General features: G+C 38.3%; 1 protein-coding gene across 2 annotated transcripts in view; it reads left to right on the plus strand.

Annotated features, from left to right (window-relative positions):
• LOC132378383 (cadherin-12-like) overlaps window positions 1–12,443 on the plus strand; it is a 401,775-nt gene that overhangs the window by 18,800 nt on the left and 370,532 nt on the right. The gene's annotated exons all lie outside the window — the stretch shown is intronic.

Below are 12,443 nucleotides of genomic sequence, written 5' to 3' on the forward strand. Positions count from 1 at the left end.
CCTGTTCCTAAAGTTAAATGATATAAAAAAAAGTCATATCCTTAGAACTCATTCAAAGTTAGCTATTGATGACACCCTGCCACTGATCCTAGAATCAGGGACATAACACCTCATTCAACTTTCACGCAACTCCCCAATTACAGCTGTTATCATTTGTAGAATTAAGAGACTGCACCTTTAACTGGCCTCCCTCCTCTACTATATTGGTTTTAGCCTATGAGATTCTGGCATGGTTTTGGGCACCATGGTACACTTTAAAACTGTAATTAGTTTATGTTAGCAGTTCATGGACTTAATTACCCTTTAAGTCAAGCCATATTACAATATATTGGGCAGAAACTCTCTGTTTGGTGACAATGCCTTAAATTTTCCCAATAGAAGAAGAGTTGCTCAGGAAACAATAGCTCTGTAGTGATGGAAATTACTGAAGTGGAGAATACCTTGAGGCCACCTTTACCAAATATGTATGCTGTGTTTCTGAAAATTATTGAAACCCTGACATTTATTATAATTGAAGTTTTTAAACCCAATAGAAGTTGGAGCTACCTGGTCATTAGCAAACAAATTACATCCATTTGTCTAAGAGATGAGCCTTGTGCATTACAGATTCATCCTCACAGCCTTGAAACTTACCAGTTCAAGAGATAGCTTTAGCATTGCAAGTTCAATAATATGAATACATTTGACGAACTTATGTCCAGTTATGGCCTCTAACTGATCAATTACCAAGGGTTGAGATTAATACACGACCGTCTCCAATGCATTAAGAAGCTCACTGTCTCTTATAAACTACTAAGCATCTTGGGCATACAATAAGTACACAAGGAATAGCACTGAACAAAGTGTTCCTTCCTCAACCTTAATGAACTATTTTTGATTTTGACCTTTATGTGGTGTTGGAAAAGTTTCTGGTGATGACTATGTTTGAATCATAAGTTAATGCATACATTTGGACACATAAAGCTCTGCCAATCAATATATAATTGTTCTATTTCCACAAGCAGTCATAAACGTGGTTGAGTTGGCTGAGCTTTTTGATCTTGTGATATACAATGGAATCGTTACAGCAATATTTATGGCTGCTATCCTTTCCAAATAGATTCCAAATTAGTGATGTTTCACTGAAAGATAAGAGCATGCTGGCACAGGGGGTATTTTCCCTGTATATTTTGATTAATAGAATCACTTGTATCAGGTGATAAATCTAATATATCCTTTCTTCACAATATGGAGTAGGCCATTCTTTATAGTAACAAACTGATCTTATATTAATATTTGCAGTGTAGAAACAGTTCTGTTTTTTCTGCTGGAGAGCCATTATATGTGGATACTTGGTCTAATGGAGAGAAGAATTTAATTAGAATTAGCTCAACATGATAATGTTGGTGCTTATGAATTTCTGAAGCCTCTTATTTTATTTCATCTGGACTCATCAATTACAAATATAAATGTCATGTTCCAATTGAAATAAACAATATTTATAATGGCCTTATAATTTGTTTAGTTTCTTCAAAAGTCTGCAATTTTACACCCTTCCCCCTTTCTTCCCCCCCCCCCCCCCACACACACACACACACACACACACACACACACACACACACACACCCCTTTACCATAAATGGAAACAAAAAATACACCAAGAGATATTTTGTTCTCTTTTAGTGGAGAGGAAATCCTGTCTGGTAGGTTTAAAAATTAGATGCAATTGAATTTCCCTCATTTTATTTATATAGACAGAGATTGTATCAATGATTAAAAAAGAAAGACAAACTGTACATAGATTCATCTAGATATCAATTAAGATGTTTAGCCAATGAGTTATATCTGTATCATAGGAAAACAAAACAGGTTTGTTTCTGAGAATGCAAAATAGTTACTTTTTCCTCTACTGTGAATTCCATTTACTCTGCCATTGATCATTTCTAGTGCAACATAATGCAGTAGTAGTACCTGTGCTCAGAACTCAAATCAGAATGATTAGATTAGCAGATGGGGTTGTGCTCCAGGTTTCAAAGGTTGATGTACTAATTAGCAAGATTCTAAAAGATGATTGTTATAGGTGACCTCTGAGCAGATGTCTGGTGTTACTGAATACTTGGATTCATACTGTTATTCTGCTGGAAGGACATTAAGATAGCATATGGGCACCTAGTCTAATGGAGAGAAGAATCCAATTAGATCCACAGGAATTAATGTACCCTGAGTTGTATTTTAATCCCATGTTAAGAAAAGCTTCAGATGTAAAGTTTTGAAGTAAAAAGCACTTCATTGGTTTTTGGGTCATTATTTTATAAGTTCCTGAAGCCCCACAACACTATATAATATCTGCAATGCACAAAGTCTGTCTACTTGGTCTTAATTGCTCCACAATTGAGGACAATGTTGTCAGCTACCAAGGCTCCAAGCTCTGAAATTCTTCACCCAAACATTTTCGATCTATTCCTTTAGCATAAAGTTTTTCCAACTTTTTGATTGAACATAGGCCATCTGACTGAAAGATCAAATGTTGTTTGCCAATTCTTAAGTGCATTACTTAAGAGGAAAACTACATTAAAAGTGTTGTACATTTATAAGTTTTTGATGCTGTCATTTCATTATATCATAGAAACAAGTACACATGAGGCTGCTTAACAAGATTAAATCCTTTGGCATTATGGGAAACATACTGGCATGCATAGAGGAGGAGACAGCAAGTGGGAATAAAGGGGGGCTTTCTGGTTGGCTGCTGGTGAATAAATGGTGTTCCGCAGGGGTCAGAATTGGGACCGCTACTTTTTACATTGCTTGTCAATGATTCAGATAATGGAGTTGATGGTTTGGTGACAATATTTGTGGATAATACTAAGATAGGTGGAGAGATAGGTAGTGCTGAGAAAGCAATGCAATTGTAGCAAGACTATGACAAGTTCTGAGATGCAAAGGGATCTGGGAGTCCTTGTGCAGAACACCCTAAAGGTTAATTTGCAGATCGAGTCAGTGGTGAGGAAGGCAAATGCCATGTTAGCACTTGTTTCAGGAGATCTAGAATACAAGAGCTGAGGTTTTATAAGGCACTGGTGAGGCCTCACCTTGAGTATTGTGAACAGTTTTGGGCCTCTCATCTTAGAAAAGATGTGCTGGCATTGGAAGGGGTTCAGAGGAGGTTCACAAGGATGATTCCAAGAATGAAAGGGTTATCATACGAGGGATGTTTGATGGCTCTGGGGTCAATACTCACTGGAATTCAGAAGGATGAGGGGGGATTTCATTGAAACCTTTCGAATGCTGAAAGACCTAGACTGAGCAGATGTGGAAAGGATGTATCCCATTGTGGGAGAGTCTAGGACGAGAGGGCATAGCCTCAGGACAGAGGAGCGCCCTTTCAAAACAGAGATGTGGAGAAATTTCTTTAGCCAAAAGGTGGTGAATTTATGGAATTTGTTGCCATATGCAGCTGTGGAGGCCAGGTCATTGGGTATATTTAAGGCAGAGCTTGATAAGTTCTTGACTGGATATGGCAACAAAGGTTATAGGGAGAAGGCCGGAAACTGGGGATGAGGAGGAGGGAAAAAAAAGGATCAGCCATGATTGATTGGCAGAGCAGACTTGATGGGCCAGATGGCTAATTCTGCTCCTATGTCTTATGGTCTAAATTGGAAAAATTGGCAAAATAGTGGCAAATGGAATACAATGTTGGGAAATGAATGATACTGCATTTTAGTAAAAGGAACAACAGTGTCAGCTATTATCTAACTGGGGAGAACATTCAAACATCAGAGGTGCAGAGGGACTTAGGAGTCCTCGTACAAGATTCCCAGAGGTTAATTTACAGGTTGAGTCTGTGATAAAGAAGGCAAATGCATTGATTTCAAGGGAATAGAATATAAGTGCAAGGAGAAAATTTTGAGGCTTAATAAGACACACTTATCAAAATTGTCAAGCCACACTTGGAGTATTGTCCACAGCTCTGGGCCCCATATCTCAGAAAGGATGTGCTGTCATTGGAGAGAATCCAGAGGAGGTTTATAAGGATGATTCTGGGAATGACGGGGTTAACATATGAGTAGTAGTGTTTGGCATCTTTGGTCCTTTGCTCTTTGGAATTTAGAAGAATATGGGATGATCTCATTGAAGCCGACCAAGTGTTGAAAGGTCTAGCTAGAGAGGATATGGAGAGCATGTTTCCTGTGGTGGGGTATCCAGAACTTGAGGGCACACCCGTAAAATTGAGGGTGACCTTTAGAACAGAAGTAAGGAGGACTTTTTTTAGCCACAGAGTAGTGAATCTGTAGAATGCTCTGCCCCAGACTGCGGTGGACGCCAAGTCCATGGGTATATTTAATGTGGAAGTTGATAGCTTCCTGATAGGGCAGGGCATCAAGGGATATGGCGAGGACTCAGGTTTATGGGGTTGATTGGGATCCAGCATCAGCCATGATGGAATGGCAGAGCAGACTTGATGGGCTGAATGGCCTAATTCTGTTCCTATGTCTTATGGTCTTACATCTGATTCCTGTCAATCTAGTTCAGGAGGTAATTCTGATTTAATCTAATGATGGATCTGGTATGAACTTGCGCATTTTATAATAAATAACATAAATACTATTATTAAACTATGTTACCGAATAAATTATCAAAGCAGCATATGGGAGGGAGATTAAAAATCTGGCTGAGTGGTGCCACAACAACAATCTCTCACTCAATGTAAACAATACCAGCTGGTTATTCACTACAAGAGAAGGAAACCAGAGATCCATGAGACATTGGGAGATCAGAAGTGAAGAGTCAAGTCAAATTTATTTATAAATCATATTTAAAAACAACCCATGCTGACCAACGTGCTGTACAAACCATAACAGGTAGCTAAAATCACCAATACAAGAAACACAGATATAAACAACAAGACATTCAGCTTATAGGCGCAAAATAAACAAGACATGAGCCTAGGCACAAGCCAAAAATCAGCCACATCAGTAAGACTAAAACGCTAGTGAATAAGGGTAAGTTTTGAGCCTGGACTTAAAAAGAGTCAATGGAGGGGGCAGATCTGATGGGGGGGGGGGGGAATGCTTTTCCACAGTCTAGGGGCTGCAACAGCAAAGGCGCAGTCAGCCCTGAACTTAAATTTAGACCGCAGGTCTGAAACTTTACATTCCTCAGTGTTATAATTTCAGAGGATCTTTCCTGGGTCCTTCATGTATGTCTTATTATAAAGAAAGCACAGCACCGCCTCTACTTTCTTAGAAATTTGCGAAGATACAACATGTCATCTAAAATGTCGAAAAAAGCTTCTATAGATGTGTGGTGGAGAGTAAATTAACTGCTTGCATCATGGCCTGATATGGAAATGCCATTGTCCTTGAGTGGAAATGCCAACAAGAGTAGTGAACACAGCTCAGTCCACCATGGGTAAAGCCCTCCCTATCATTGAGCACATCTACATGGAGGGCTGTCTGAGGTAAGCAGCATTCATCATCGAGAATGTTCTCTTCTTGATGCTGCCATCAACCAGGAGATTCAGAAGCCTCAAGTCCCACTCCATCAGGTTCAGGAACTGTTATTATCCCTCAATCTTCAGAGGGGATAATTTTACTCAACTTCACTTAGACTGAACTGCTCCCACAGCCTGTGGACTCACTTTCAAAGACTTTTTGTTCATGTTCTCAATATTTATTCCATATTAATTTATTCTTATTATTGTTTTTTTTCTCTTTTTGTATTTGTGAAGTTTGTTGTCTTTTACACATTGGTGTTTGCACATCTCGTTGGGTGCGAATTTTCATTGATTCTATTGTTTTTCTTTGTATTTACTATGGATGTCCACAAGAAAATATATCTTGGGGTTGTCTAAGGTGACATGTATGTACTTTGATAGTAAATTTACTTAGAACTTTGATATTAGGATTGTGTCCTCTTATTAGGTACACCGGTACACATGCTCGTTAATACAAATATCTAGTCATCCAATTATGTGGTAGCAACTCTATGTGTAAAAGTGTGCAAGCATGGTCAAGAGGTCCAGTTGTTGTTCAGAGAAAACATCAAAATGGAGAAAAATGTGGTCTAAGTGAATTTGACAGTGGAATAATTAGTGGTGCCAGATGGGATTATCTCAGAACTGCTGAGCTCTGCGGATTTTCACTCACAATAGTCTCCAGATTTTTTTCAGAGAATGATGCAGAACAACATCCAGTGAGCAGCAGTTCTGTGGGAAAAGATGCCTTGCTAATGAGGAAGGTTAGCAAACAATGGCCAGGCTGTTTCAAGCTGACAAGAAGGTGACAGTAAGTCAATTAACCACAAATTATTGTGGTGGCAGGAGAATATTTCTAAACACAAACATATCAAACATTGAAGTGGATAGGCTATGGCGTCAGAGGACCACAAGCGAATACACAGTGGCCCCTTTATTAGGTTAAGGAGGTACTTAATAAAGTGCCCACTGAGTGTGTGTGGGATTATGACCTCTAACTGATTTCACAGACCAGTTACCAAATACTCCCAGGTTCAAGTTCAGATTCAAGTTTATTGTCATGTATACCGCTAAATGAAACATGGCCATTCTTAAAAAAAATTAAGCCAACTGCTAGAAAGAGGTTGATAATTAATTAGTTACTCGAGTCGGCATCAAAGCTTTGCAGATAGTGTGCACTTAGGAGATGGCTTTTGAGTGAGTTTGAGTAAGGAAATGAAAAATAAAAAGACTTGTTTCAGCAAAGGTGAAAACAAGGATCACTGATTGCTAGAGCTTGAAGTAGTGTAAAAGGGAGATAAACTTGGAGAATAATTTACCCTAGAGTTTCAGAGGACATGAGAGATAAATGAGTGGAGATATAAGAATATAGCTTGCTTGCAAGAGGAAGAGATCACAAGGAGATGAGCTACAACAACGCAAAAACTGGGAGGCTGACACATAAAATTCTGAAGGAAGATATACGATCCATTTATTCAAAAGAGAACAAATATTCTCAAGGGTAATATTAACAGGCTAGTGTGTGAAATATTTCCTGGAGAATGAGGAGAAAGACTGGGGTATCTGAAAATGAGCCAACAACTGCCTTTTTGGATATTAGTAATTTGGATATGACTAGATGTTCTTTAGGAGACAGAGAAAAAAAATTGCTTTCTTTTGTCCTTGAACGAATAATATTTGGTACATGCAGTAGAGAATTTCTTGGAATGACAGAAGAAGAGGGCAGTCCAACAGAACAGTTAATTGAACCAGTATCTGGTGATGAGTGGACATTTGATTAGTCAAAATCTGGTGGGGAATGCCATTCCATGGGCTCCCATTGCAATGCAAAAGACTCACACACCACACAGTGGCTCCCCATGAGGGATCAAGAGGCTTTGCCCTGCTTGGAGGATTATATTTCAGAAATCTGCTGCCAGTGTGAGCAATTTGCTGCTGACTTAATGTTGCCTCGTTACATTGTATCCCTTAAAATTAAACATTCAGTACAAGATAGATTGAAGATCATAGAGCGTATACCTGTGATGACCTAAGATATGTTCTCTACCATTCCCAATCAAGAGTGCTTGATCATGAATTAAAACCCTCATGGGCAATGTGGCATCAATGCCAGGAAATAACCTGCAATGTATTGTATTCAAGCTGGATACCCATGCAAAATCAAATAACATATTTTGTTTCTGACATAACCAGAATTGTTCAGCATCTACACCATAAGCATGAATAATACTTACTCGTGGCATCACTCATCTTGTAGTATCTGCATTCTAGCTCAGATTTTTGTACTTAGTGCTGTCAAATAGATGACGTTCTTCACCACACGGTGAATAAAAATATCTGATTCAACAATGTATCCTGTCCTCAATGGTTGCTGGGGTATATACATGTCATTTTTTAGCTCTTCACAAAGCTTTTTTAATACAGGGTCCTTGACAGATAATAACTATGTATGGATTTTAGTTGAAAAGATGGGGCGAGTTCTTAACACGGCATCACTGATTGTTAAACACAGACTTGATTAAAACAAATAGAATGGCATTTTTGTGGCAAAGATGTTAAAGTCTGATGTCAGTTCTGATACTCAACCACAATTATTAAGCACCAAGAGAATCAAATAACACTGCTCTTTAAGATACAGTGGATGCACTGAATGACGAAATTACAGTTAAACACTGCACATAAACATTTTGGATGAGAATCTGCCATATCTATTCAGTGGCCACTTTATTAGGTACCTCCTTTACCTAGTGAAATATCCACTGAGTGTATATCTGTGGTCTTCTGCTGCTGTAGTCCTCCACTTCAAGGTTTGACATGGTATGTGTTTAGAGATGCTCTTCTGCACATCACAGTTACAACATGTAGTTGAGTTAATGTTGCCCTTCTTTCAGCTCAGACTAGTCTAGCCATTCTCCTCTGACCTCTTCATTTACAGGGCATGAATTGTCAGAGTCCAGCAATATTCCTCCATGTAATTGACTATAACTTGCACACATCCCCCAAGGTTGTGGAAGCGTTTTGATGCTGGAGCTCTCACGGAGTTCAAACTAGAGATAGAGAGATAGAGAGTCACAGATTTCCACTTGGAATGATAAATTGACTCAAAGGTCCCATCCCAAGTTATGCTTGCTTATGTGGTCCAGTATGCTGTGCATTCACTTACAGCCAGAATCTGATCTCTCTAAGCATTGCCTTCTGTAGGGACCATCTGGACATTAAGCCAGCTCTTCAAGCAGTCTTGCATATATGCCCATTTCAACCGTTTTTCTTTAAATGGAATTACCAAATGTGTATGCATTAATAATGCACCTTCACTTACACCAGGGAGATCTGCTACAGGAATTATGGAATAAGGCAAATGCAGGCATAAACTTTACTTATTTTATTTAGCCTTAATGCTTTTTCAAAAATTAATTATTTGTAAGTTTTTTAATGTTTTATCATTTTAAAATATAGTCAATCAGTTTTGTTTTGTTTAATTATTCAAGTTAATCTTAATTTTAAATTTTATTTTACAAGCAGTGCTTGTTTTAAAAAATGGTTAAAAATCATTTTACAGACCTAGAAGCTGGGTGAGGTTCTAAAGTCCATCAGGAAGTTCAAGGGATAGAAACTCAAGATGTGCTGCCTGAAGATATGACTTTTCGAGCTACTGCTTCTTGTCAGATATCTTCCAGCTGCAGAGGTCAACTTGTTCAGCATTCTTCATTCAATTGGTGGTCCCTGAAGGTCTGGTCCAGGAAGGACCTCTTTATGTCCTTAGCTAACTTACTCCCCCGTTTGATATTTTTCTTATTGCAAAATGCAAGATGGCACTAGGGAACCACAGCGATGCTCTGCATGTGACATACCTTACTTCTAAATATACCTGTTTTGAATGACTCTCTCCACAATCAGCATCTTGTCATTTCCCTTTAAGCAACGTACTTTTAAATTAACTTAATGAATTGCAGATTGCATGATCTTCTGAAGGACTTGGTGGTCCTAACTCTCAAGCAGACAAAGGTTCATCACCATGATCAGAAGCAAGACAGAAAGGGACAGAAGGGGGGTATTACAAGCCAGGCTGAAACACAAAGGAATGAGACCCCCTTTACCCAACAGCTCAGTAACAAATTTGCAGTTGCTGGAGAATAAAATTAAGAACTTGAGGTCAAGATTTCTGTAACTGAGGGAAATGAGACATTGTTGTTGTCTATGCTTGACCAGGACATGGCTTACTCCAAACATGCCAGATATGGTGATCAAACACCAGTCCCCATGAGTGGAAAAACCTACAAGGAGTAATGGATACTGCCTAGACTGTCATGGATAAAGCCATCCTTACCATCGAACACATCTAAAATGGAGCATTGTCACAGGAAAGCAGCATCCATCATCAGGGATCCACCACCCAAGTCATACTGTTTTCTCACTGATATGATCAGGAAGAGATAGAGGAGCCTCAGGGCCCACTCCAACAGGTTCAAGAACAGTTACTACCCCTCAACTATCAGGCTCTTGAACCAAAGGGGATAACATCACTCAATTGTACTCGCTCCATCACTGGAATGTTCCCACAACTTATAGATTCACTTTCAAGGACTCTTCATCTCTTGTTCTCAATATCTATCGCTTACTTCTTTCTTTCTTTCTTTCTTTTTGTATTTACACAGTCTGTTGTCTTATTTACACTGGTTGAATGCCCAAGTTGCTGTGCTCATTCATTGATTCAATTATGGTTATTATTCTGTTGTGGATTCATTGAGGATGCCTGCAAGAAAATGAGTCTCAGCATTCTATATGATGACATATAGTATATGTACTTTGATAATAAATTTGCATTGAATTTTAAGTTTTTTTTTAAAAATCACTCTTTCTAGGTTTCTTTAATTCTTTCAATCCATCTTCTTGATCAATTTAAGAGATAATTTTTGTTTAGTGCCACAACTTCTGTGGATTATCACACATGCAATACTATTTCCTTGCTATCTTTATTTTGGATTAAAATGTACATTAGTTGAGAATAATAAATTTTTTTGTGAGTTACGATCAACCCACTAATATCTTTTTGAAAATAATTTTTCATCTACTTCAATGAACTTGTCTCTCAGGCATGCATACTTTTACAGCAGCACATATGGAAGGGTGTGAAAGTAGGCTTTTAGGACAGGAACAACCCAGTCAGTCTCTTGAGCCTACTCTATCATTTCATCAGATCATGGTTGATCTGATCTGCAACCTCAGCTGCTCGTTCTCATCAACTGATAATCTTTCACCTGATTGTTTATCAAGTATATATTTACTTCTTTCTTCAAAAATTATTCAAACTCGACTTCCAATACTTTTTGCCGAAGATGGTACCAAGGATTCATGATCTTCTGAAATAAATAATTCTGTCTTAACTACGCATTATCTTATTTCTAATCAAAGATTTCTTCGATTTGGGGATGCATGCTGTCCACGTTTACCTTGTGAACACCTTTCAGGATCTTTTATCTTTCCCTTAGTTCATGTCTCACATTTATAAACCCAAAGAAAGGCAGATCTAACCTGTCCAATATTTCCTCTTATTGATAAATTGGCTTATTATTAACACATGTACCAAGGTAGAGTGAAAAACCAGTCTTGCATATCATTCATAGGATTAATTCATTGCAGCAGTGCATTGAGGCAGTGAAAGATGAAGCAATAACAAAGTCCCGAACAAAGTGTTACAGTGAAAGAGTATTGCAGGTAGACGTTGAAGACAAGCTCATATCAAAGTAGATTGCGAGATCAAGATTCCATTTTATTGCACTTGGAAATTGTTCAATAATGTTAAAATAGTGGGATAGAAGCTGTCCTTCAGCCTGCTGGTATGCACTGATATGATTTTGTATCTTGTGCCCTAATTTCTTTAGCCTCATGAGAAAGAAGAAGCTCTAGTGAGGTTTCTTGGCTGTGGCATCAATGTACATTCCCAGGAACTTGAGGCTCAACCTTTCTGATTTCAGCACCATTAAAGTCAATGACCAGCTTTTCTGTTTTGGTAACATTGTGGGAAAAGGTTTTTGTCATGACACATTGCCACTAAGCTCTCTGTCTCCTTCCTATGTTCCAACTCATTGTTATTGGTATCATCTGCAAACTTGTACAAGGAGTTAGGACAGAATCTAGTCACAGTCTATAGTATATAGGGACTACCTAGAGGACTGAGGGTGTAAGCCTTGTGGAGATTCAGTGTTGAGAATAATGATCATGGAGGTGTTGCTGACTATCCCCATAGACTGGGATCTGTTGTCAGGGAGTTAAAGATTCTGTTACAAGGGGAAGTGTTAAGTCCCTGATTTAAGAGTTTAGAAATTAATTTATTTGTAATTATAGTATAGAGGCAAAAGCTGTAGTCAATAAACAATAGTCTAGTTTACTTATTGCTATCCAGATGCTCCAGAGATGAGTACAGGGCCAAGAAGATGGTATCTGCCATACTCTTATGATACACTTTCCAGATATTAGTTGAGTAAACCTTCTCTAAACTGCTTGAAATATATTAGCCCCTTTCCTTAAATAAGGAGAAGTATATGTTACGCAGTACTTCAAATGAAGTTGTACCCTGTAAACTGACCATAATTTTTGGAATCAATTCTTTAACAAATCAAAATTAATTTTTCTAATTATTTTCTGCATACTAGCCTTTTACGAGAACACCAAGGAAACCTTTTGCATCTCACAGTTTCAGCATGATGATTGAGTTGCTCAACCTCATGCTAGTGCCTGCTTATTAACTGAGTGATGGTGGATTCCACTATTAATAACTGGGGAATTTTAATTCACGTAAATTACATATATGTGGAATGAAAATCCAGTATTAATAATGGTGACATGCTGTTAGACTATCTTTAAAAGTCCATCTAGTTCACTGACATTCTTCAGTAGTCAGACTGGCCTTGATGTGATTCTAGACTATCTCCTCAATTCAGAGCCAGTTAACAATGAATAAAACTGCTCGCCTTGCCAACAACACCTACAT

Source organism: Hypanus sabinus, chromosome 20 (assembly GCF_030144855.1).
Source record: "Hypanus sabinus isolate sHypSab1 chromosome 20, sHypSab1.hap1, whole genome shotgun sequence".
Lineage (NCBI taxonomy): Eukaryota > Metazoa > Chordata > Chondrichthyes > Myliobatiformes > Dasyatidae > Hypanus > Hypanus sabinus.